Consider the following 27684-nt stretch of genomic DNA (forward strand, 5'->3'; position numbering starts at 1 on the left):
TGGCTTTTTCCAATAAAGAGTAATTTCTTGGGAGGAGAACAGAGCACACATTTTTGAACTTTTTTTTTTTAAGGGAAGGGATGTGGGTGGCGCTGTAGGGACGTGGGTGGCGCAGTGGGTTAAACCACAGAGCCTAGGACTTGCCGATCAGAAGGTCGATGGTTTGAATCCCCACGACAGGGTGAGCTCCCATTGCTCAGTCCCAGCTCCTGCCAACCTAGCAGTTCGAAAGCACATAAAAGTGCAAGTAGATAAATAGGTACCACTCTGTCGGAAAGGTAAACGGCGTTTTTGTGCGCTGCTCTGGTTCGCCAGAAGCGGCTTAGTCATGCTGACCACATGACCTGGAAGCTGTACGCCGGCTCCCTTGGCCAGTAAAACGAGATGAGCGCCGCAACCCCAGAGTCGGCCACGACAGGACCTAATGGTCAGGGGTCCCTTTACCTTTACCTAATTGCCTCATCCAGTTTTGAACTATGAGCCTTCATGCCACACAACAGAAACGGGACTAAAATGCTTATCGTTCATAAATAACTTGAAAGTTTTATGATTATTTTATAAAGCTATTTCCTGCCATTGCACCAAATTGGCAGCAGCCCAGCTGCTCTCCAGGTGACTTTGCCTTCAATGCCTCACTTTGAGGAAGAATAGTCAGAGGATCACTTTCTCAGAGAGAGGAATGAGGCATCCATGCCTCTGTTACCTTTTCAGGTGCACAAGGAGGAACGCAGGAGGAAGAGGGCATTAGCAGGGAGCAGTGCGGTGGGGCATATTGAACATTTCAACTTCCAATAATGAGGGGTACCAGAAAGTTGCAACATGACTTGAGAATTCAAAAGATATTTTGGTTAAATTAACGTAATTTGGTTTTGCTTGGTAAGTCGCATCTGTGTAAAATTGCATATTAAATATCAAATGTGATTGCAGTTATAGATTCATATTCTTATTTAGTATGGCATTTTTAGAAGGTAAAATTAACATTCTTGGGTTTTTTTGTGTGCTTCTTCATCAAACCTAAACCTACTGAGCTAAACGTTGTCCAGTCACACAAAAAATCAACAGAAGATTTGCATTCCTCATGCCCCAGAGCATATTTTTAAGACTGAAGAAATTTGCAAAGATTAAGTTTCAGCCCCTCAAATGACACGCCCTAGACTGTGGCTGTGTTGGCTGGCTATGAGCCAGTCAGTCAAGGCAGGCAGGTGGCTGGCCGGCCCTGTGAGAGGTGGATGAGGGAGATCACATTCCTACCTGCCCTCCTGATCATTCAGCATCATTTCCTCAGCATCATTCGCAGGGAGGGCTGGTTCTGCCAGCCTAAAACAGTGCATAGCTGTCAAGTGTCCCTTATTTGGCGGGACAGTCCCTTATCCCAGCGCCATGTCCTGCTGCTGTCCCTTATTGATGATGTCCCTTAAATAAGCTACTGAAGGTAATGGGGCCCTTTCTATGTCCAACTGTCCTTTGTCAACAACAAACTGTTGCTGTTTTTTGTGTTGAATATATGCTATATGGTAATTTATGGATCTAATAGGTATCTAAAGCCATTTGCATGCAACAAAATATGTATTTTATCAAAGTAATTGTTGATCCCTTATTTTGGCTGCTGATCCCTTATTTTCGTGTCTGTTATCTGCAGTGGGACAAATTACCTGAGACAAGAGGTGATTAAACTAAAGCTGGGTGAAAGGGATACTCTGAAACAACAGGAAAATTAGCAGAGTTGCTGTCACTACTACAATAAGTCTCCAGCTGCAGTCTGATTGGACAGTCTTGAGGGGCAAAGCCAACTGAGGCAAAGGGGCACAAGACCATGCCATATTTGAACCTGGGTATCCAAGGTGTTTCATGTGAGAAATGGCGGTGAGTGTGTTTAATTTGAAGATATGCAAATGGATATGGATTGCATTGCCAGTGGGGCAGTGTCAGAAGGAGACATTTGCTCTTGCCAGTGGGCTAATGGAGTCCCATCAACCCTGATCAGAATGGTCAATGGTCAGGGATGATGGATGCTGTAGTCCAAAACACCTGGATGGCATCCCGTTGGCTGCCCCTAAAACAATGTTGGCAATTGGCAAAGAGATTGGGGTGTATAAAAGGGTTTAGCATACATCCAGAGTTCTTGTGCTTCTCAGTCAGATGATGAAGACAAGAAATCCCCTTTCAGTGAGCTTCTGGGTTGCTTCCTCTGCTTGAAAAGAGGACACACTCATTCTGCAGCTACCTGTAGAATGGAACTTGAAGAACATTGCAGTTTTGGGGTAGAAGAAGAAGAGTTTGGATTTGATATCCTGCTTTATCACTACTTGAAGGAGTCTCAAAGCAGCTAACATTCTCCTTTCCCTTCCTCCCCCACAACAAACACTCTGTGAGGTGAGTGGGGCTGAGAGACTTCAGAGAAGTGTGACTGGCCCAAGGTCACCCAGCAGCTGCATGTGGAGGAGCGGAGATGCGAACCCAGTTCACCAGATTACGAGTCTACCGCTCTTAACCACTACACCACACTGGTACACAGAGAACTGGGCTACTTGGCAAGAAGGTTCTATTTAGCAATCTTTTTTTTTTTTAAGCAAATTTTATTATTTATATGCTAACCATCTGATTCGGTTGCCCCAGCCACTCTGGGGCTAGAAGTGGGACCTCCAACAAAATGTTGTGGTGTGGAGTGCTCCTGTTGAATGCATCAGCCAGCCAGCTATGCCTTATGTCAGAATACTCCATTCCGATCCAAACTCACACACAACCAGCATGGCCACGGAGTATGTTCAGTCCCTTAAAGGGTTATTATTATTATTACTATTACTATTACTATTACTATTACTATTACTATTACTATTACTATTACTATTATTATGAGAGCCAGTGTGGTGTAGTGGTTAAGAGCGGTGGACTCGTAATCTGGTGAACTGGGTTCGATATCCCGTTCCTCCGCATGCAGCTGCTGGGTGACCTTGGGCCAGTCACACTTCCTTGAAGTCTCTCAGCCCCACTCACCTCACAGAGTGTTTGTTGTGGGGGAGGAAGGGAAAGGAGAATGTTAGCCGCTTTGAGACTCCTTCGGGTAGTGATGAAGTGGGATATCAAATCCAAACTCTTCTTCTTCTTCTTCTTCTTTTTGCCCTCTTGGTATTTTTCTCAAAGACTTCTGCAAAACTTTGAGTTCTCCCAAGCTTGCTGATACCTCTCTCTTCTATATGGATGGTGATGTTTTGGCTACATAAGAACCCAGGACTCAGACAATGAGCTCACAATGAGTATAGGATACAGATCGGGTATGATATAGTTACCGGTAGGCCTGTCCTCCATGAAACCAATCTTCTATAATATATTTTTATTTGTTTTTTTAATTATTTGTCTGCACATTTATTCCCTGCCATTCTGCTCATCAACAGCTCACAGAGCAGCTCATGGTTGGAATCAACAACTAATACACAACCCAACGGAAAGTAGGATTTGAAATGTTATGGGGTACTTACGTTCAGTGAAGGGTGCGCTGGGCCTGCAAGACAGAACAGAGGCAATATATAAATTAATCCCATTATTCCATTCTCTGATCTCTTATCAGCAGTGGGAAGCAGCTACGCCACTCTCCAGGACCTAGCAAGATGTTCACCAAATTGTTGTTTGTAATATGGCACCAGTGCGTAGATGGTACCTGACAGAGTAACATGGGGGTAAAGCTCTGCCTGAAGTAACTGGTAGCCTAAAAGCCGGCCATGGGAAAATGGAAGACAGAGGAAAGGATGGCTGGTTAAGGTAGCATTTGAGAAGGAAGAGCGCAGATGTGCTATCCTACTAATGTTGAGAGAGAGTTCCAAGCACAGCAGGCAGCAAGGCAGACTGGATGGAGTCACCGAATGGAACAAGAGGCCTGCAGTTCATAGGGCTGGAGGAGCTCTGACTTCACTCATTGGCTAAAAACACTGGCAGGCTGACTCATTTTGCAGAAATTGCTTAGAAGGATACCTGCACATTTTGCTTGATAACTTTCTTTCTAAAAGGACTGAATGCTTATTGTTATTACTGTATTTTTCGCTCCATAAGACGCACCTGACCATAAGACGCACCTAGTTTTTAGAGGGGGGATGCAAGAAAAAAAATATTCTTTAAAGGGAGCACTGAGCAGAGCCTATATGCATACCAGGCTCTGCTCAGCACTCCCTTTCACGAGCCGTGTGGAGTGTGTGTGCGGCGCTTGCAGGATTTTCCCCGAGGAGGGAGAGGGAGAGGGAGATGTGAATCACTAAAGCCATCATCTTACGCAGATTGTCAATTGGGCAACTGAGCAATCATTGTAATATATTTGTAGGTGGTTTTGTATTATATTTGATACAGCTATCAATGTCTGTAATGTGATATAAACATAAATAAATTTTATGCCCTCCCCCCTCAGGGAAAAGCCCCCAAGAGCCACACACACGCTGCACGCGGCTCTTTAAAGGGAGCGCTGAGCAGAGACTCCCGCCTGCTTTCGCAACAAAAGATGCACACACATTTCCCCTTACTTTTTAGGAGGGGAAAAGTGCGTCTTATGGAGTGAAAAATACGGTATTTTAAATGAAAGCTCAAGAATCTGGGGGCCCTGATCAGGGACAGCAGTGAAGGCCTTTGTGGGTGCCAAGTGGGTGACCCTGCCTTACAGTGCAAGAGGCTTTGAGGTGCAACCCTCCTGCCGCCACAGTCCTCAGATGTCCCAACAACCGCTTTCCTGCTGAATCTTTGGGGTCCTGCTGATCTCAGAGGAAATAACTCTGGTCTGGAAATGAATTTCAACTTAGTACTCTTTTACTGCTGGGGGCTCCCAAACATAGCTGTCAACTTACAGATTTGAAAATAAGGAACCAGCAGCCTCAAAAATAAGGGATCAGCAGCCAAAATAAGGGATTTTCCAAGCACAGGTATGTTCAACTTCTGAGCCCCTCCAAGCCAAAGACAGAAAGCCCAGCCAGCAGCCAAACGAAGCCTCAAACCTCAAGGAAAACCACGGTCACCTCTCCACTGGGAAGCGCTGAGCAAAGGCGAGTCCCTAGGCAATGCAGCCGATTTGATCAGCACAAGGCATGCAAGCTCCACCCCCCAGTCGTTCTTAGACTTCTTATTGGGTGAGCAATGCAGCCAAGCAACACAGTTGGAGCCTCCCTCCTTCTTGGCTGGCAGGGAGGGAGGGAGAGGAGCTGCTTCCTTTGAAACCCAGGAAATTTAAGGGACATCATCAATAAGGGACAGCAGCGGAACATGGCACTGGGATAAGGGACTGTCCCGCCAAATAAGGGACGCTTGACAGCTATGCTCCCAAATGAAGATATGACAGAAAGGGCAGGCAAGCTAAGTACTTACTCTGAAACTATCTCAAATGGCACCTGTCACATGGTCTTGAGAGGTGCAGGCTGCTGTCAAAAGCTCCACATCGTCACATAGAGATCAGTCCATTTCTACAGAGGAGAAAGCAAAGCACAATTAGAAACTCATCATTTCATTTACCACAGAATACAGAAATTAGGTTTACCAAATGGCTGCTTTTCCCCAAGCCCAACTTTGGACAGAAAACATTGCCTCGTGAACGTTTTAAGAATACTGGTATTTTTCCTGATTATTATTTTTTTTTTAATGCACATAGTTAAAAAATATGTGCATACTAAAACAATTCCACTTGGCAGATTTTCTGTTCCATCGTTTGGTTTGGTCGGGACTGAACATGCCTGGAGTTTTACACACATGTAGCTTGCTGCCTTTATATGCAGCAGATGAAGGTGGCCATTTTGTAAGATACAATCCAGTGTGTACATTCTTTGCAGTGGGTGCAAATGTGAATCACTAAAGCCATCATCTTACACAGATTGACAGTTGGGCATCTGAGCAATCATTGTAATATATTTGTAGGTGGTTTTGTATTATATTTGATATAGCTATCAATATCTGTAATGCAATATAAACACAGTTTTTGTAAAAAACAACAATGGATAAACATGTTAAGATGCACAAAGGAGGTTACACGAATGTAATAATCACCTACAGTCTACTATCTGTAACATGGGTAGGCAAACTAAGGCCCAGGGGCTGGATTCGGCCCAATCGCCTTCTCAATCCGGCCCGCGGACGGTCCGGGAGTCAGTGTGTTTTTACATGAGTAGAATGTGTCCTTTTATTTAAAATGCATCTCTGGGATATTTGTGGGGCATAGGAATTCATTCATCCCCGCCCCCCCCCCAAAAATCTAGTCTGGCACCCCACAAGGTCTGAGGGACAGTGGACTGGCCGCCTGCTGAAAAGGTTTGCTGACCTCTGATCTGTAACATCAACCTCCACCACCCCAACCTAGGACTCAGCTATACAGCTGCAAATAAAACGTTGTAAGACAGCATCTTAAAAAGCAGAGACACTGCCTTGCCGACAAAGGTCCGTATAGTTAAAGCTATGGTTTTCCCATTCGTGATGTATGGAAGTGAGAGCTGGACCATAAAGAAGGCTGATCGCTGAAGAATTGATGCTTTTGAATTATGGTGCTGGAGGAGACTCTTGAGAGTCCCATGGACTGCAAGAAGATCAAACCTATCCATTCTGAAGGAAATCAGCCCTGAGTGCTCACTGGAAGGACAGATCCTGAAGCTGAGGCTCCAAGACTTTGGCCACCTCATGAGAAGAGAAGACTCCCTGGAAAAGACCCTGATGTTGGGAAAAACTGATGGCACAAGGAGAAGGGGACGACAGAGGACGAGATGGTTGGACAGTGTTCTCGAAGCGACTAACATGAGTTTGACCAAACTGCGGGAGGCAGTGGAAGACAGGAGTGCCTGGCGTGCTCTGGTCCATGGGGTCACGAAGAGTCAGACACGACACAACGACTAAACAACAACAACAAAGTGTGGATTATACAAATCTGACACTTGATGGCGATGGTGAGCTGTGACAAATTCAATATATTTTTCAAAACGTTGTTTTAAAAAGTATTTTCACAGCGTTTTTAAAAAATATGTAGCTAAATTCCACCCTAGTTATGTTACGTTGTTAGGGTTTTTTGTGTTTTTTTAAAAAACAATCTTTCCAGTAATCTTGCACGGCTCATGTTCATTTTAATGAGGTTGTGCCCCAGATTCTCAGTTAGAACTAGAAGTACTTTAATTGAAAATCTAGATCTCAACCTCCACTGGGAGGAGCTCCACTGAAATGAATGAGAGCCGAGCAGTTCATCCTAACCCTTCTCTAGCAGGAACACCTCGCCCACCCCCTTTTTTGATTCTCTTTCTGAAAGACTGCCACCATCCTCTTGGAGTCTGTGCAGGAAAACATCAAGCGACAGTGACTTTAGGGACCTGTTTGGCATACATTTCAGCTACACTGGAATGGGCTGAAGCTAATGGAAGGGGTGAAGGAAGCAAGGAAAGTGCTTACATTTCCAGGCTGACTGACACAGTCCCACACAGTGCATGTCAGCTTCATTTATTTCCTAGTACTGCAAAAGTTGGCCCCAGCTGATGTAGTCACATTTAATTAACAATCCTTCCCTCTTGTTGAGTCACACTCGCAAACTGAAGGGCCTGATTTCCTTCCTATCGGATACAATTAAAGTTTCCTTTGCAGTTTATTTATTAACTCGTGAAACGGATTGAGCAGCCCAGATGACAGAAACAGCAAACTGGCCCCTCATCTCCCTAAGGAACAGAATTCTTCATTTCTCACAAGGGATAAAATGCCCAAGTTGGGTGTTCCCATTACAAAACAAAACAAAACCAAAAACCACACCTGTACATCGCATCTTCAGAAGTGAAAATTATAAACTGTGCATAAACTTCTGCCATGCATTAACAATATGCTAAGCTTGCTGGGTGATGCGGGTGGCGCTGTGGGTTAAACCACAGAGCCTAGGACTTGCCGATCAGAAGGTCGGTGGTTCGAATCCACGGGGTGAGCTCCCGTTGCTCAGTCCCTGCTCCTGCCCACCTAGCAGTTCGAAAGCACGTCAAAGTGCAAGTAGATAAATAGGTACTGCTCCGACGGGAAGGTAAACAGTGTTTCCGTGCGCTGCTCTGGTTCACGACTGGACCTAATGGTCAGGGGTCCCTTTACCTTTACCTTTACCTTTACCTTAAGCTTGCTGGACCAAGTGTCCATCTAGCTCAGGGGTCAGCAAACTTTTTCAGCAGGGGGGCGGTCCGCTGTACCTCAGAGCTTGTGGGGGCTGGACTATATTTTGAAAAAAAATTAATGAACGAATTCCCACGCCCCACAAATCACCCAGAGATGCATTTTAAATAAAAGGACACATTCTTCTTATGTAAAAACACATTGATTCCCAGACCGTCCGCAGGCCAGATTTAGAAGGCAATTGGGCCGGATCCATGACCCCCAATGCTCAGACCGTCACTGAAAGTGCAGGTTCCACTTAGCAATGAGGACCAATAGAACCTTCAGAACAGCACCCAGAAGGAGAAGAGGGGAGATCGTATTTCCCTCTGTATAAGATGATATTTTTCTCCATAGAAAAAATATACACAGAAAATTGCTTCAGCCGTGACAATTGGGCAGTTGATTTACTTTAGTGGCGAGGTATGTGTGCAATTGTCTGTGGTTGCCATCTCTCCACCCCCCCCCAAAAAAGCTCAACAACTCTGAGCAATTTTCTCCTCAAAATTGTTTGTTGTGGTCCCCCCAAAAAGGGGTCATCTTATATATGGGGGCGTGTTATACATGGAAAAAGTAAGATAATTTTGACACATTTCTTCAGTGTGGGGTCTTAAAAACACATTTTTGAGCGTGAGGAATTCAATCTGCTGTGACCGCACAACATTATTTTTGTGACTGCACAACATTTAGCTTTGAAAGTCTACATTTGGCACATAAACTGCTTTTGGAAAACCAAAGAAATTGAATTTTACCTTCTGAAAGGTAAAATATTAATACATTAATATTAATTCAGTGGTACCTCGGCTTACGAACTTAATTTGTTCCGGAGGTCCGTTCTTAACCTGAAACCGTTCTTAACCTGAGGCGGCCTTTTGCTAATGGGGCCTCCCACTGCCACACGATCTCTGTTCTCATCCTGGGGTAAAATTCTCAACCCGAGGTACTACTTAAGGGTTAGTGGAGTCTGTAACCTGAAGCGTATTTAACCCAAAGGTACCACTGTAACCTGAGGTGCCACTGTATAGTGGTACCTCAGGTTACAGATGCTTCAGGTTACATACGCTTCAGGTTACAGACTCCGCTCACCCAGAAATAGTGTTTCAGGTTAAGAACTTTGCTTCAGGATGAGAACAGAAATCGTGCTCAGGCAGCATGGCAACAGCAGAAGGCCCCATTAGCTAAAGTGGTGCTTCAGGTTAAGAACAGTTTCAGGTTTAGTACGGACCTCCGGAACAAATTAAGTACTTAACCCGAGGTACCACTGGATATAACTGCAAGTACCTGGTAATCATTTTTAACAATTTCTACGCCATTTGACACACGTTTTACTCACCTACCAAGCAAAACTAAATTAGTAATTTATCCAAAATATCTTTTGAATTCCAAAGTCATCTCACAATTTTTTTGCACCCTCATTTGGGGAAATTGAAAGTTGAAAAATTCAACATGCCCTAGCATTGATTTCTACTCTTTCTTCTGGACTGGACAGGCAGTTTCATTGGAATTTGTCTCATTGGATAAAAGCCTTGTGTAGATAAAGGACTCAGCTATACAGCTGCAAATAAAATGTTTCAATTGTGTTGTAAAGTGCAATATACAAACATGACACTAGATGGAGATGGTGAGCTATGGCAAATTCAATATATTTTTCAAAACGCTTTTAAAAAAGCATTTTCACAGCGTTTTTTATGTGTGTAGATTCCACCAGAATCAGTGAAAAATAATCAAGAGCAGTTTTGACATAATCTAGCTCAGCTATTAAGTTCACATGGTTATATATTCAGGTGTTGGGTGAATATGAGCAAGAAAACCACCATTTCAGGTGTATTTTTTAAAAAAGTTGTCACCTTTTCTACCCCGCCCCCCCCCCCCAGATAATTCTGGTACCTTGCCTCAGAATGCCTCTGACCATGTGCAAAAGTTCCTTCCCTCCAGTGCATTAAAGTTTTTCTTTTTTTAAAAGGACATATGAAATATACTCTATATGTGTCTTATGTGTGTAAAGCCTTTTTCTTCATGTTGGGAATGAAGTCTGGAACTAAAATATTGATTGCAACCTGCAAATTGTTACTAATAATTTTCTGTATGCCTCTCATTAAGAAGCAGATTCTCAATACAACAACACAGTGTGCATTTATTCATTCATAAAATTCATACCTGCACACAAATGCACACCTGAATATAATCTGTATTAATGGCAAAAACACATTGGCAGCACTTTTTTATGGCACAGAATCTTCCAATTGAGCCTACACAACTGAACCTACAAGATTTTAGGGTAAAGGGTAAAGGGACCCCTGACCATTAGGTCCAGTCATGACTGACTCTGGGGTTGCGGTGCTCATCTTGCTTTATTGGCTGAGGGAGCCGGCGTACAGCTTCTGGGTCATGTGGCCAGCATGACTAAGCCGCTTCTAGCGAACCAGAGCAGCGCACGGAAATGCCGTTTACCTTCCCGCCGGAGCGGTACCTATTTATCTACTTGCACTTTGACGGGCTTTTGAACTGCTAAGTTGGCAGGAGCTGGGACCAAGCAACGGGAGGTCACTCCATTGTGGGGATTCGAACTGCCGACCTCCTGATTTAGTCAGGCATCAATCCTATCTGGTCTGGATGATGCATGCCAGTCTGTGAAGAAGTCAGCAAGGAGACTGGACGTAGGCTGCTCACAGATCCTGTATTATGATAGAGTCCCATGAGTCTATACCAGGCATGGCCTAACTTGGCCCTCCAGATGTTTTGGGACTACAACTCCCATCATCCCTAGCTAACAGGACCAGTGGTCAGGGATGATGCGAATTGTAGTCCCAAAACATCTGGAGGGCCAAGTTTGGCCATGCCTGTAACAGCATTAACGTCTTACCACACTGACAGAATAGGACCTAGCAATACTCTGATGGAATCTCACAGAAGCCTGACGACATCCCATCAATTCTGTGTAGGAGGCACTTTCAAGACCCCTCTTTGCAGAACAGATGTCTGACATCTGTTCCAATTTTGAGTGCCCCAGACAGATGTTGTGGTTGCACCTAAGTTGTCTGTCTCGCTCTGGGTGTTGTTCAGTCACCTTCGGTCAGCATCCTTTTAAACTGCATTTCCGCGAGGAATTACTTTGCAGGAAGCAATTCGTAGGAGCAATTGTTGCAGTAGCAGAATACATCCATTCTCCATATCTCAAAAAGGGTATTCTAGAGCTGGGATAGGAACACAAAACGAGAGCCAAAAATGGGCAAAGGAATGGAGCAATTCTTCAGTTTAGAAAAAAAAAAAGGCAAGCAGAGGCACAGCATATAAAATTATGCATAGCGTGGAGGAAAGGGACAGAAAGAAGTCCCCCCCCCCCTTTTCTCATAATAATAGAATCCAATGAAGCAGAATAAGATTCAGGACAGGAAGTGGCAGGGACAGGGAACAGTGCATAATTAAACTATGGAATTTGCCACCCCCTTAAAGGTAAAGGTAAAGGGACCCCTGACCATTAGGTCCAGTCGTGACCGACTCTGGGGTTGCGGTGCTCATCTCGCTTTACTGGCCGAGGGAGCCGTGGTACAGCCTTCTGGTCATGTGGCCAGCATAACTAAGCCACTTCTGGCGAACCAGAGCAGCGCACGGAAACGGTGTTTACCTTCCCGCTGGAGCGATGCCTATTTATCTACTTGCACTTTGACGTGCTTTCGAACTGCTAGGTGGGCAGGAGCTGGGACCGAACAATGGCAGCTCACCCCGTCGCGGGGATTCGAACCGTCGACCTTCTGATCGGCAAGTCCTAGGCTCTGTGGTTTAACCCACAGCGCCACCCGTGTTCCTTGCCACCTTCTTAGATGGCTCTAAAAGGGGAATTATTTGACAGAGTTAGGGAAGATAAAAGGTATCAATGGCTACTCATCATGATGGCTGTATACTGCCTCGAGGACTCCTCATTACGCAGGATGAGTGCAGCAGGGGGAGAGGGCTATTGCTAAAATTCAGCAGGGGCTGATGCCCATGACTCAGTGGGGTGGAATGCAGGGAGCCCAAACTGTAGGTGGGACCAAAGGCAGGCAGAGCGAGCAATTGTAGCTTTGCCTTTGCCCTCCTCCCTGCAGAATTTTAGGAGTGTAGCACTGAGATTGAGGAGGAGGAAACTGACAGGAGGAACTTTTGCAAGAAGGCAGGGCAGGGGGGGGCAGTTAGACGAAACTCCACTGCCAAAGTTCTGGTCCTAAATGTCCTGCTTTTGGCCTACCCAGAGACATCTGCTTACCCACTGCTGGAAAGAGAATGCTAGACTCATAGTACCTGTCAAGTTAGCGAAAATGTATAAAGTCAGTAATAAATGTTGGAAATGTAAAGAAAAAGAGGGAACATTTTATCACATGTGGTGGGAATGTAAAAAGGTAAAATGCTTCTGGGAGATGATATATAATGAGATGAAAAAAATGTTGAAATATACATTCATAAAGAAACCAGAAGCATTTTTTAAGTGGGCATTGTGGGGAGTGATATAAATAGAAAGGAATGTAAGCTCTTTTTATATGCAATAACAGCAACAAAAATATTACTGGCCCAAAAATGGAAGCAAGAAAAATTACCGACGATTGAAGAATGGAGAATGTGACTATGCAGAACTAGATAAACTAACAGGAAATATTTGAAACCGGCAGGACCAGAAATTCACGGAAGACTGGAGTAAATTTACAGACTACTTGAAAAGTATTTGTGAAGATCAGACGGCGTTTGTAGGTTTGCAAGAGGTTTTGTGAGGAGTATTATTGGAAGCATTGCAAAAATGGAGAAGGGGAGGATGATTTGTTAAGAGATGTAAAGGCAATATAAAGTTAAGAAATGCATAAGAAGTGGTTAAAATGGTGGGTCATCAGAGGTGCTGATGGAAGTCTAAAAAGATTGTATAAGTGATGAGTTTTGTGGTACATTTTATAATTTATATGTTAAAATCAATAAAAAAAATTTAAAAAGGAAAGAGGGTGCTAGACTCGATGGTCCACCTCTACGATTCTATGATTCTCCTTATTTTGTTTTTTCAGCTTGGTGCTGCACTCTTCAGCACACATCATAAAATATCCATCCTCATGTATGTTTTGCTTTCATTTCTAATTCTATTCCTACAATGATTTCTATTCCTGCAAAGATAAGATCAAGCCATCAAGCCAAAAGGCCATCCGCCTAGGCTAGGGGTCGGCAAACTTTTTCAGCAGGGGGCCGGTCCACTGTCCCTCAGACCTTGAGGGGGGCCAGACTATATTTTTTTGGGGGGGAGGAATGAATGAATTCCTATGCCCCACAAATAACCCAGAGATGTATTTTAAATAAAAGGACACATTCTACTCATGTAAAAACACACTGATCCTCGGACCTTCCGCGGGCTGGATTTTGAAGGCGATTGGGCCAGATCCGGCCCCTGGGCCTTAGTTTGCCTACCCATGACCTAGGTAATACCTGCTTCCTCCTCAGCAAACTCACAAAACAGGGCATCGTAAAGGACAAGGAATGATACGCCATGTTGCTGGTGTCCAGCAGCTGCTACTCAGAGAGGCACACTAAGTCTGGAGAACGTATTAAGCTATCATGGTTAATGATCGCTGGTAGATTAGTCCTCCATGAATCTGTCTGATACTTACATCTTGTGGTAATGAGTTGGATTTTGTGCGAATAAGGGAGCAGTGCTATGCTCCCCCAGGATGGCAATTGAAGCGGTCTCTCAACTTGTGAGAGGTAACTCAAGCTGTTTTCAGCAGAACCTGAACCAAATCTTATGTTCGGGGCACATCCCTAATACTGCTCACCTGCTTTTGCCGCCACCATAGAGTTTCGGAGCCCTTTCCGCAAAAATCTGGACCCCTGATTTTCAGAGAGACAGTTGTCTGTTTTTATTCCGATTCTATTTCATGAATTAGTTGAATGATATTTCCTTCTCCCCAAGCATCCCTAACATTTGTGAAGGGGTTTTAAATAGAAATCTCAGTTCCCAGGGTCCTCGGGGGGTGGCATGACAGTTATTGATATCAGGTTTATGCCAGTTTTGTGGCATAGATAGAACAGCAACTCCCTGGAGGTGTTCTCTGACCGCCCTACTCCCCAAATCTCTGACAGTCATGCACTGGGACTCCCACAACTTGCGTCACTGGGATATACTGTAGTTAGCTGCACCCCCTATTCACCAGCATCAACACATAATTTGCAACCTCGGAAGACTGTCTTTTCGTTTTACCAATCCTCCTGTTTCAATCAGTAATACTGGAACTGGCAGAAAGAGGAGCAATTTGGGTGCCCCTCCTTTGGTTGCCATGGGAACTCAAGTCCCCATCTCTCTTGCAAAGTTTAAGTCCCAAAATTAGCTCCCAGTGTACGAGAGGCCGCTTCCTTCAAGAAACCGGAGCCCAGGTATCACAGTACAATTCTATTCTTATCCTCCCTTCTGAGCAAGGAGGTGACCTGCATGTTTTGCTGCAGGAGAAGATTTATGCAGAGAGCACAGTCACTGCCTTTTTAATTTCTCTTTTTCCGTTTTTGCAGTCTTGGATTCTCTCGCAGAGCTGACCTCCAGAACGGAAAGTCCTGCCCCCGAGAGAATTCCCTTTCCCCAGGACAGACCTTTCTAGCCAGTGATGTCACGGAAGGAGGTGTGAGAATAGGAACTTATCCACCCAGCACTTCTGAATTGACAATATCACTTTTGAGCAGTTTATTGGTACAAATGTAGGAGATTTTTCATATAGACGATTGAACAGTTACGGAATTAGCTGGGCCATTATTCTGTACACATGACATTCAAAGAATGTTAAGTGGGTATCTAAGACAGGATATAGAATCTATGACAACCAAAGCATGCTTTCATCTTTTAATTAATTTTTCCAATAAACACACCCATATGCTCTTGCCACCATTCTTGCAAATAACCCCACAAAAGGTATTAACACATTGTTCTTTCTTAACTACTTTGCCTGTTTCCCATATACCTATGTTAGGTAACACATCAATGGCCTGAAAAAGCTACGTAGAGAACCAGCTGTCTTCTTATCTACCAAAGCTTCTCTGTCTGCTCACCTGTAAGCAACTCTCAACACGCCACAGGTAACTAGATGAATACAAAGTTTGCCTTGACAATACAGGCATTCCATGAAAAACAAATAATAATAAACTCCAAGCATAATTTTAAAATTTCTTAAACCAAATCTGTATGTGATGGGTTTAAACATGTATGATGCACTTGTAAGTCAGCCTCACTCTTCTGATGTGTTTATTTTTCCAGATCTTTGCCAGTAATACTCTAGCAAAAGTTAAAAGATTCCAGGTGAAGTATTAATGCCATATATTGCATGTTTCTCCCCTCCCTTCCAACTCCTACATCTTGGGCAAATTGCTGCACCCTACATGGTTGTGGCAACTTGCTTTTAAGTGGGCCAGCCTAGTGAATGTTGGTGACCATCAAAACTGGTGGTGCTCAAAAGCTCACTCCCAGCTCCATTTTCATGCTTCTTGCCAGGACACCTACTTGTTTCACTCTAGTTCCCATCACTGATGTTCCACCCAACTCTCCCACCTCCCAAGTCCACCTGCAATTCTCTCCTACGTAAGGATGCTTTTAAAAATTGAAGGATGAGGAACCTGCGGCCCTCCAGACATTGTGGACATGGCTAACAGTCAGGGATTTTGGGTGCTGTAGTCTAATAACATTTGAGGGTGACAGGTTCCCAGCCCCTGCTGTAAACGATCATGTTTCTGCCAAATGCGTATGTAGGTAAAGCCTTCTTATTATACTGAGTCTGTCCATGCTGAGAAGTAATCATCTGTTCATCCTGTAGAACGTCAGTGAGAGGTTGGCTTTTCTGCCACTTATAAACAGTCTGGGGAAAACTGGTTCCTGTGCAGATAGATTATGTTGGGGCTGGTTTTCTAATTATACGATAGCAATGTTTTCCAGACTATACAGCTTCAACCAGCAATTTCTATTTTTTTTAATTGAGCAGGAATATCCAACAGCACACAATGTTTTTTTATCATTGTAAACCGCTGTGATGAATACCTTTATGATAGTTTATACATAAAATAAAAATGAACCAGCCTTCTCAATGTAAACAGGCAGTTTTACAGAAGGCCGTTGCCAGAGTCTACAAGCAATAGAAGCAACATTATGCTACAAGTCCCTTTCATCTGATGCAGAAGAAGGAATGAAGTTCTTAAGTGGAATAACCCACGGATGAGAAAGTGCAGCACCTGGTGGGGCTGTCTGCTCTCAATGGTCCTCCTCCTCTTCCCCCAGACCCTCCTGCAAAGATACACAAAATTCCTGAAGTGCCTTTGTGTTACTGCTGGTATGGCTCCTGGGGGCTGAGCCCTTTTACCCATGGTAGGTGCTGGGGGCCTACCATGGTGTGGTATGGCTCCTGTGGACAGCTCCTTCTCCTCCTGCCACGGAGGGGAAGGAGGGTCTGTGGGATGTGAAACACAAGAGCGGTCAAGTAGAGCCTGAGAGTCATTCCTTGTTTTCCTAGAGTGAACATGCGGGGGAATGTTTGGTTCAGCCAGTCGGAACTTCCTGTTTCTCCTAAGCTGGGAAAGACTTCTTCTGCAATGTGACTAGAGATGGCCGTGGCCTCACCTGCCCACGTAACAAAAGAGCAGGACTGGTCAGCCATCTCTCTCTCTCTGACCACATTTGTCAAAGGAGCAACATCTGCTGAGCCTAAGGTGCTCTCTTGACTTACTGTCTCCTTATGGGATAGTTTCCAGGTATATTACTTTTCTAACTTAAGTCTGCCTTCTGGGATCCATTTGTGAACAGAATGTGAGTGAGTAAACTCTTTTTATACTTTTATAGAAGACTGTGCCATGGCTATCTTTTATGAGGGACTAAAGGGGAAATTACCAATGAAACTTATTATAGAGGCTTTAGCAAGCCTGAGCAAACGCATCCGCTGTGCAAGTTTAAAAAGGGGAATGTTACTCTGCTAAATTGTAGAACTTGTTAACATAAGTTGGAAAGGATATAATCAAACAATATATCCTCTCCTGCATCCCTGAACATTCCCACAGGGCCAAAGCAGCCTCCCAGCCACGTTCGGCTCCACCCCTGGCTCCTCCTGACCTCACACAGGTGGCGTGATCCTCCCAATCCTTTGGTGTTTCCTTCTGTGGTGGTCTGAGCCCAGATTCGCAAGTTGCTTCCAGCCTATGATTGTGCCACACTAGGCATGGCTAAGCCAGTCTCCTGATGCCTAATTTAATACAATCCACTAGGCAAATCTGAAAGGATATCTGTGGCAAGGAAAGCAAAGGCATCAGGTGAAACTCCAGTGGGGTGAGAAGGTGCCAAATCATCCCTTTGGTTAAATACACTGAAACCTTGGCCCTGTGGCATGCTTTGCAGAAGATGACTCGGTTGCAGCTGGGCCCATTCAGATCCAGTCTGAGCTGGATTGCATTAAGGCAAAAGTCCCTCCTTGGCACTCACAGCTGCCCAGCCAAAAGGCTGAGGCCTTGGGCTGCAGCCAGTGCTTTCATTACTTCTCTCTTTCTCTTTTTAAAAGCACTTATCTGAATGCCTTCCTCCTCTTCTCTGCAACCTAAGGGGAAGAGATTATTCTGGCTAGAATGAGTCAAGGACAGATTTGGAGTCAAGGCCTCGGCATTCAAAACACCTGCGACAAGTCCAGCTCTCAGCCCTTAGAAAAAGTGTGACAGCACCAGGATGGAGCAGCAAGTCATGCTCTGTTCTAAAACAGGCTTTGCGATGCTAGCGGGGAAATGGCTCACATTAAAAACAACAACCTGCTGTTCAAATAGATGTACACTCAGGGTGATTGGCTGCATTTGCACCAATAATTAAGCACAGGTTTACTCCTGGAAGTCATCCAACCAGAGCAGGGTTTAGAGTTCCCCCATGGTAGATTTCTGAACGGTCAATATAAAGATGCTCCAATTGCAAGTTAGGAACACCCCCCCCCCCGTAACAAAAATCCTGGCTACACCCATGCTGGGGAGACCCACAGGGCCCAATCAACTGGGCCAAACTGGCCACTTAGCGATCTAGATGGCAAGCCCAGTGCAGGAGGGAATGGAAAACACACAAATGAACATTTTATTCAGAATGACATTTCCCCAAAGACATAGGTGACCTTGGAAGTTGAAGTTCCTTTTTCAGAATGCGATTAGGAGATTAAAATTTGGCAGGTGAATTAAAACACTTCAAATTCTCCGCTAAATGTTGTTGGCTTTCTGCAGTTTAGTAGCGCTGCAGAGAGCTTGCTGGGGAGACCATGCATTAAAAAGGGACTCAAAAATAACTTAAACAAGGTTTTAATAACAAAAACAAAAACTCCATTTACACTAAATACATCAAACATGACCCAACCACCAACCCATCCCCCAGGGTAATGGGAGAGCTAGGTGCTGCTCCTTATATACTACACCCAAATGCTGACACACCTTAATCAATACAACTCAGCAGCACCTGCTATGTTTCACAACTGTAAAGCTGGGTCTCGTTATTTTGCTCTGGCCCTTGCTCTGGCCCCTTAAAGTCATACACATCGGGTGGAACAATGATGAACCTTTACATTTAAAGAAACCATTCAACAAATGTAGCCATGAAAAGCTTGGCATTGCTTTTTTCAAAGATTTCATTACTTAAAACAAGAGTCGGAAGGCATATACATCTGCCCCCAGATCTTTTCCTTTTGACAAGTGAAGGCAGAAGAGCTCACTTGTGCTCTCTCTTTCAGATGAAAGCGAACAAATGGATTTACTGCCAGTTCTGTAAGTAAATCCACTCTTGCCTCGAGACATTTTGCAATTCGCTGAATCCCCAAGTGACTTTCCTCTTTTCCATTTCCATTTCGTTAAAAGAGGTCTCTGAGAAGCATTTGCACAAAAGGATTTATGGTGGGACCAGCTGCCAGAGGAAGTCAAACTTCGTCAGGTGTGCTTTGTTCTGAGCTTTCCCTCTGTTAAGGGAAGCTGATGAAATGGAAAGATGAAAAGCTAATATGGCAAGGTATATTACACAGAGATGGGTGGAACTACTGGACCCACTTTGGACAGCGTTAAGAGGAGGATCTGGCTATGTAGACACCTGGAAAAAAGGTACAAGCATCTTATCAGTGCTCTTTGGAAACCGGTCCATGACCCTTTGCCTTTTCTGTCACGTTGCATTTCATCAGAAGATTTTAAAGAGTTTTCTTGCGTCAGCATCAAGAGTAAATGGGTAGGGTGAGTTCTTCAACACGCTTTCCTGCATATCTGACTCTATAGCATATATCCAAATCTATTCAGGTTATAACTGCATCTCAAAGCTCATGTTACACTTTAAAGACACTGGTGCAATTCCATGCATCAGCCATGTGCTTGAAAATATTTGTTATTAAAAAGTGTCCCACATATAGCAACCAGAAGTTACAATGGGTCTGCCAAGGAGGAGTCGGGGGGGGGCAGGAAAGATGGGAAACAGCGACTTGTGCAACATGTGCACCTCGAAAAGGGCCCTGGCCTATTACTGAGTAGTTTGGAACTATGTGCCAAAATAGGGATGGTGTCAAGTCTTTCACACTTGAGTTTTGTTTGCTAATTAGCAGCCAGTGCCCCCCCCCTAAATAAATGTTTAGGGGTACTCTCATTTTCCTACTCATATTGAAGAAGAAGAAGAAGAGTTTGGATTTGATATCCCGCTTTATCACTACCCGAAGGAGTCTCAAAGAGGCTAACATTCTCCTTTCCCTTCCTCCCCCACAACAAACACTCTGTGAGGTGAGTAGGGCTGAGAGACTTCAGAGAAGTGTGACTGGCCCAAGGTCACCCAGCAGCTGCATGTGGAGGAGCGGGGAAGCGAACCCGGTTCCCCATATTACGAGTCCACCGCTCTTAACCACTACACCACACTGGCTCTTTTGAAATACTGCCCCTCAATGAGGCCAAACTTAGATTCACTAAATGTTTAGGGGTATGCGTCCCCCTGCATCCCCCCAGGAAAAAAAGCACTGGATATGGAAGTCACTTTCAGCCAGGATCATGGCTTGTGGGGAGCAGGACTTCAACCCTTTTCTACCACGGTTTCGATCTGGATTCCCTCCCGCTTCACCCCACCCCACTGCTGTTATTTGCACTCCCAGGAAAACTGCTTGGCACTCCTGGCAGCTTTCCTTGGGGGCAAATAGCAGCTGAAGAGGGTGAGGTGATCTGAATCGGGACCACATTGCAGGCAAAGGGTTAAACCCCCTTTCCCCAAATGGCCTTGATCCAGGTCAGCCTCCTTTGGGCAGTGACTGCTATTTAGAGCACTTCCAGGCAACCTGTTTATTGAGCATTCGTCCTGATATACGTTTGCAGGGAGACTAGATGATGCTGGCTGTGTAAGGATTTCTTTGCAGCAAAGTTAGATAACATTTGCGTCAAGGCCAGTATCAACCCACACTTCCCACTGCATCTCCCTATCAGGTTCCTTATCTCAGGAAGTCTGATATTTTGGGGAAGTGGGTTTGTTGCGTAAGAGCTCCCAGTCAGACTATAATTGTGTAACCTGAATTTCCTGGTTTGTGATTGAGTCCTCCATGAAAATAGCAAGCGTCTGGAAGTGCCCTTAGCAAACTGGCCTCAAACACACAAGGGTAAGTCAAATGCGTAATATCAAGTCTAGTTTGGCCCTTGGATGACCACCAGACTTGCACTTTGCCCAATAAGAAGTCAGTCAGCAATTTGAGAGGGAGCTATAATGAACACTAGTTTGACTGGATGCATGTACAATAGCTGACTACTTCTTGCTTTGAATGGGAGACCAAAAGGATGCACAGCAGCTGTTTTTATGCTGTTCCGTCAGGAACCATAAGCAAATAAAATGAGTCTCTGCACATTTGGATGAAGAACAATGCTAAATGAATCATGCTGGCATGTGAACTAGTAAGAATTGGGAAAACCCTACCTTTTCAGAAACTGCCTATCTATTTTTGAGGAGAGGTTTCTTGGTGCAGCTTTTAAGCAAGACGGAAATACAACCCACGGAATTGTTTGGATGCGGGTGGCGCTGTGGGTTAAACCATAGAGCCTAGGACTTGCCTATCAGAAGGTCGGCGGTTCGAATCCCTGTGACGGGGTGAGTTCCCGTTGCTCAGTCCCTGCTCCTGCCAACCTAGCAGTTCGAAAGCATGTCAAAGTGCAAGTAGATAAATAGGTACCTCTCCGGCGGGAAGGTAAACGGCGTTTCCTTGCACTGCTCTGGTTCGCCAGAGGCGGCTTAGTCCTGCTGCTCACATGATCCGGAAGCTGTACGCTGGCTCCTTCGGCCAATAAAGCGAGATGAGCACCGCAACCCCAGAGTCGGTCATGACTGGACCTTTACAATTACGGTACCTTTACCGTGAGCAGTTGGCACTCTGAACCTTCAATTCATCCCTCTTCCCCCCGTCATCTGTAAAATTGGAGCCACTGTCATTTGTCTATTTGACAAGATGGCTGGGAGAAAACAGTAGTCAAGGACTGTAAGAAACATGTCTCCTAAAAACATTACATTAATAAAGAAAAAGCAGAGTAGGACACAGAACGACCTACGGTGGGGAGGCTGGGACAAACACATTTTGATATCCAAGATGTGCCCTTCTGTTTTTGATAGAGCACAGGGGAGAAGAGATGCCCATCAGATTAGCAGCATTCAAATGGCTTTGATAGTAAGGAAGGGGAATTGCAAGCCGTTGGGAGGCAGCAGCAGAGAGTGACCTTTGGTGACTTCCCTCGAGTGAGCAATGTCCAAGAACAGGCTATGATTTATGGAGCCAGGAGCTCTTTGCATCCAGAAAACTTCATTTCACAGGAGCCATGATTTGATTTAGAGTTCTGAGAACAGCATGCAATTATCCCAAGGTTCAGAGCAAGCAAGCAAACAGGCAGGCAGGCAGCGGAGAAAGCACACAGGGAGGCTGGGGAGAGGGAAGCAGCAGAATGCCAGGCCACAGGAAGTATCCTGGGCAGCAGCAACTGCAGCTGCAAACATCGCTTACATTATGGCACAGCATTTGGGGGCAGCTCCTACTGCTGCACGGTGACTATCTGGCTGGGATGAATTGTTCCATGAACTGCTTTGCCCTCTACAGAAAAGGGTGTGTCATCACACAGTGTTGTTTGTTTCCCAACCGTCCCACTCAGTATTATTGGCTATGACTGACAGGTCTGGGAAAGGCACAATATCATGATGTCGCAAGCAATGTATCCCTGCCCATAAAGCAGCGCATGTGTTGGTCCCATGAGAACACGGAGTAAGCTCTTTGTTAGAGCCAAGAGAGCCAATGGAACATTGACTATTTTTTGTACTATGTTTAGTCAATGCCGGATGGGACAGTAGGAAGGTCTCTGGCTGAAAGTGCCAGGCAGATTTGGAATTTGGCAGCCCCCCGATTCCATAATAATAATAATAATAATTTATTTATACCCCGTCCATCTGGCTGGGTTTCCCAGCCATTCTGGGCAGCTTCCAACTGAATATTAAAAACAATACAGCAGCAGATATTAAAAGCTTCCCTAAAAAGGGCTACCTTCAGATGTCTTCTAAAAGTCAGATAGTTGTTTTTTTCCTTTGACATCTGGTGGGAGGGCGTCCCACAGGGCGGGCAACACTACCAAGAAGGCCCTCAGCCTGGTTCCCTGTAACTTCGCTTCTCACAGTGAGGGAACCGCCAGAAGGCCCTCTGCACTGTATCTCAGTGTCCGGGCAGAACGATGGGGGTGGAGGTGCTCCTTCAGGTATACAGGACTGAGGCCGTTTAGGGCTTTAAAGATCAGACCAACACTTTGAATTGTGCTCGGAAACGTACTGGGTGCCAATGTAGGTCTTTCAGGACCCATGTTATATGTTTTCAGTGGCCGCTCCCAGTCACCAGTCTAGCTGCCGCATTCTGGATTAGTTGCAGTTTCCGGGTCACCTTCAAAGGTAGCCCAAGTAGAGCACATTGCAGTAGTCCAAGCGGGAGATAACCAGAGCATGTACCACTCTGGCCCCTGACAACCAGAGCATGTACCACTCTGGCGAGACAGTCCGCGGGCAGGGAGGGTCTCAGCCTGGTAGACAGCTGCCCTGGATACAGAATTGACCTGCGCCTCCAAGGACAGGTGTGAGTCCAAAATAACTTCCAGGCTGCGCACCTGGTCCTTCAGGGGCACAGTTACCCCATTCAGGACCAACAAGACAAGAATACAAACAGAACAGTAATAAAGGCAATATTAGTTACAAATCAACAAAGCAGAAAGCGGTCCTTAAACTTCCAAACTCCCAACCTCCCATCCATTCCTTGTTTCAATTATCTATTATTTGTTGCCAAAAACACATTTTACCTTAAATTAACTAGTTATTGATTTATCTTAAATTTCATATCTTTCTTAAATCTACTACTAAAGTTATTCAAATGCTTCGACAGAGTTTAAACTATTGCAGTTGTTTTTCAAATTAACTTTAAAGACTTCCCATTTTGAAATAAATTCCTGTTTTGGTTTGTTCTTTGTTTTTTCTGATAAACTATCTAGCTCTGCATAATCTGTTAGCTTTTGGATCCTTTCATGGGTAGTGGGGATTTCATCACTCTTCCACTTTGTAGCGATAAGAACTCTTCCATGCATGTGTATCTAGAAATGGCTTGCTGGGTGAGGCAGAGGCACAACTCTAACTTCCCAGCAGGAGGGTCACTGTTGCTTACTGGGAGGGAAAGGGGAGGCAGTGCGGAGATCTATCACACTGGGGGTGAAGAAGAAGAAGAGTTTGGATTTGATATCCCGCTTTATCACTACCCTAAGGAGTCTCAAAGTGGCTAACAGTCTCCTTTCCCTTCCTCCCCCACAACAAACACTCTGTGAGGCAGCGGCGTAGCGTGGGTTGTCAGCACCCGGGGCAAGGCAAGTAATTTGCGCACCCTAACCTGGGGCAAGGCAAGTAATTTGCGCCCCCTAACCCGGGCAAGGCAAGTAATTTGCGCCTCTAACCCCTAACCTGCCGCCGCTGCCAGCTTCTTCTTGCTGCTGCCTGGGCTGCTGCCATAGGGCTCTGCTACACCCTGCGCCCGAGGCTCTTCGGCGACTCCGGAGGCAGCGAGCGCCCCCCCCCAGATGTTGCGCCCGGTGCGGCCGCCCCCCCTGCACCCCCCACGCTATGCCACTGCTGTGAGGTGAGTGAGGCTGAGAGACTAGCCCAAGGTCACCCAGCAGCTGCATGTGGAGCAGTGGGGAAGCAAACCAGGTTCACCAGATTATGAGTCCACCGCTCTTAACCACTACACCACACTGGCTCTCGTGGTGGAGCCAATCTGGAGCTCCTGGTGGTTCTTTTGCACCATACTGACCTCACTCCACTCATCAGTCTTTAACATCAGCAGTAACATCTAGACCATGGGCAGTAATATCTAGACCTGTTCTTGAGTTTGTTTAAAATCTAAAACAACTTATTTTGTATTCCTTTCTTTTAATTTGTGCTATTTAGGTTTTTTGAACCTTTTTGTAAAGGCAATACTAGCGTTTTCACAGCCGAGTCCTCAACTCCTTATTACTACTGCTTGGCTTTCTTTAAGCTGGGCTGTGTCTAAAACTTGCCGTTTAGGTTTTCAAACCTTTTTTTGTAAACTCAGGGGAGTGTTTCAGCCCTGTTCTTGAGTTTGTTTAAAATATAAAACAGCTTATCTTGTATTCCTTTCTTTGAATTTGTGCCATTTAGGTTTTTTAAACCTTTTTGTAAAGGCAATACTAAAATTTTCACAGCCGAATTCTCAACTCTTTATTACTGTGCTTGGCTTTCTTCAAATTGGGCTGTGTCTAAAACTTGTCATTTAGGTTTTCAAACCTTTTTTGTAAACTCAGTTTTAGAAACTGTACCTTTGAGTCCTCAGTCCTTTATTACTGCGCTTTGCTTCACCTAGGTCAAGCTAGGATTATAATACTTCAGAATTTTTGGGAGTTTTACCCCCTTTCTTTGAATTTGGTCATTTAAGGTTTATGATTTTTCTATTTCCTTCTGAGGAAACTGAATAGTTCAGTGAAACGAGGTTTGTCGCTGGTATCCCATTAAGGCTTTGTTCAATTCTAGGTTTTTCTAATTTTTTCCCTTAAACTTTTTGATTTTTGTTATTTGGTTTAATTCTATAAGATAATATTTCTTTTTCTTTCTTTCTTTTTATTAAAGATTTTCTTGTTTTACAGAAGTATGTGTAATGTCTCTCGTATTTTTTCCATGTAACATTTTTACAAATCAGTTCCATTTGTTGAGACATTGGGGGGGGAGGGGGGGAAGATGAGTGAGGGTGGGGTCGGGTGGCGATGTTTCTATTCTGCTTAATGTATGTAGGGTTTGGTGTCAGCGTTGCTCGTGCAGGTTCTACGCTGTTCATTTGTGTTTCTTTGGTGGTGAGAGAGGTTGGGGTTGGCCTAGGGTGTGGTTGTTTGTTTGTGATTGGCTGTGGTGAACTTTGTTTTTGTGTATGAGTGGCGTGGGTGGGTGTTTTGGATCAGGTTAGCCATATTGATTTGTATGCTGTTGGTGGATTATTGTCATTGTCTTGTTGGGCTGTGTATGTGATAAAGGGGAGCCAAAGGCATCTTCTCCTGTTTGTCTCTGTGTCAGTTTCAGTTTATTGGTTAATTTTTCTAGTAGGGCTGTTTCCCATACTATTTGGTACCATTGGTCCATGCTTACTCCTGACAGGTCTCTCCAGTGTCTGGCTATGATGCTTCTGGCTGCTGAAAGTAGGTGGGTTATGCCCAGGAACCTCACCAAAATGCTGGAGAGGGTGCACCTCCACAGGCACATACCTCCACATGTGGTGGGAGTGCCCCCAAATCCAACTATTCTGGACAACAGCCATACGAGAAATACCGTATATAAAATAATTAAGCAAGTGTTAGACATCACCCCAGAATTGGCCCTACTAAAGATCTTCCAAGACAACAATGCCCATTTACACCACAAAGAACTCATAAGAGAATATTTCTAGTCGATTACTTCTCGTTTCAGGGATTTTCACAGTATTTCATTTGTTTTGTGTAATTTCTCTGTTCCGTGACTGTCTTTTTTCTACAGGACCCTATCCTAGGCATATCCACCCCACCAGTTGGTCATTCAAGGCAGGCCAATGTCCACATAATTCAAATTTATACTTGGGAACATGTGAAAATAATCTATGAAGTACAAATGTCGGTGTGGACGGCTTTTTTTTTCCTTCACTGGAAAAAAAAAGACGAGGGTGCAATGTCAAATAATGTTTGCAATAAGAGGGATGGGATAATGGCCCTTGCATTGCTCACTGAGCGGCACACAGCAGTAATGAGATGAGCACTTTAGAATTACATCGCTTTCCCATAGGAAGGGTACGAGGCTACATCAGTCAATATTCCGTATAGATGCTTCAAAGATGCTGTCTTTGGATTGGAGATAATTAGCGCAACTCATTGGGAGCTGCCCCCACATGACAGATCTACTGAAATTCATGGAGCTAGGCTTTCGTATGGTGCTCATTAATTTCAGTTTTGTATAGGAAACGTGCTCATTATTTATTTTCATGTTGTTTTAAATTATATGTCCCCATCTCCTAGCCTGTTTGCAGGTTTCCGTGGCAGTCTACAACAACTGAAATCATCATCATCATTGCAATCATCATCATCGCATAAAAACATATTGCTCTTTATACAAAAGCCAGTTCACAACATTCTGTTCCACTTATTCTGTTGCCTTCCAGTGCAATAGTAGGGAACCTCTGGCTATCCAAAGGTTACTGAACTACAAGTCCCATCTTCCATGTCCATAGGCCATGTTGGCTGGGGCTAATTCTGGCATTATCTAGAGGGCTCCATTTCCCCCGCTACTGTTCTAGTGAGACCAAGTAGTTCTCTTCATCCCTATCATTGGCCTTGCTAGCTTGGGCTGATGGCAGCTGGAATCCAACAGTACCTGTATTGGAAGAGTCATAATTTAGCCACACCTGCTCTAAAAGGTCCTAGCAAAAAATGCTTGCTTGCGAATGGAGACATAATTTGGGAGAAAGCCTTTGGAACAGCTGATTTATAAAAGTGATTTCTTATCGGATTTACCGATTTAGAACAACTGATTTGAATAGTCTCTGTTGCATTGCATTACAGTATTTGGGTTCTGAATATTGAATGTTCTCTTGTCTTGCTCTCCTGGAACTATAATTTGGAACACCCCACAGAGCTCCATGGTTATTTCAACATTGTGGTCTGTTTGCTCTGCCAAAAGCAGTCTCTTTCCAGCATCCAAGAAGTTTACTTAACATTTTAAAGGTAAAGGTAAAGGGACCCCTGACCATTAGGTCCAGTTGCAGACGACTCTGGGGTTGTGGTGCTCATCTCGCTCAATAGGCCGAGGGAGCCGGCGTTTTGTCCACAGACAGCTTCCAGGTCATGTGGCCAGCATGACTAAGCTGCTTCTGGCGAACCAGAGCAGTACACAGAAGCGCCTTCCCGCTGGAGTGGTACCTATTTATCTACTTGCACTTCATGCTTTCGAACTGCTAGGTGGGCAGGAGCAGGGACCAAACAACAGGAGCTCACCCCGTTGCGGGGATTCAAACCACCAACCTTCTGATCAGCAAG

At 44.7% G+C, this 27684-nt stretch overlaps 1 protein-coding gene across 1 annotated transcript in view; it reads right to left on the reverse strand.

The window, feature by feature from the left end:
• FAM163A (family with sequence similarity 163 member A) overlaps positions 1-27684 on the reverse strand; it is a 111835-nt gene that overhangs the window by 9197 nt on the left and 74954 nt on the right. Inside the window, exons 2-3 of the mRNA XM_081865189.1 lie at positions 5338-5432; positions 3477-3499 (exon numbers count right to left, since the gene is read on the reverse strand). The gene's annotated coding sequence lies outside the window, so the exon portion shown is untranslated. The remainder of the gene's footprint in view (positions 1-3476; positions 3500-5337; positions 5433-27684) is intronic.

This window comes from Podarcis erhardii (genome assembly GCF_964252035.2).
Source record: "Podarcis erhardii genome assembly, chromosome: 6".
In the NCBI taxonomy this organism is placed as follows: domain Eukaryota; kingdom Metazoa; phylum Chordata; class Lepidosauria; order Squamata; family Lacertidae; genus Podarcis; species Podarcis erhardii.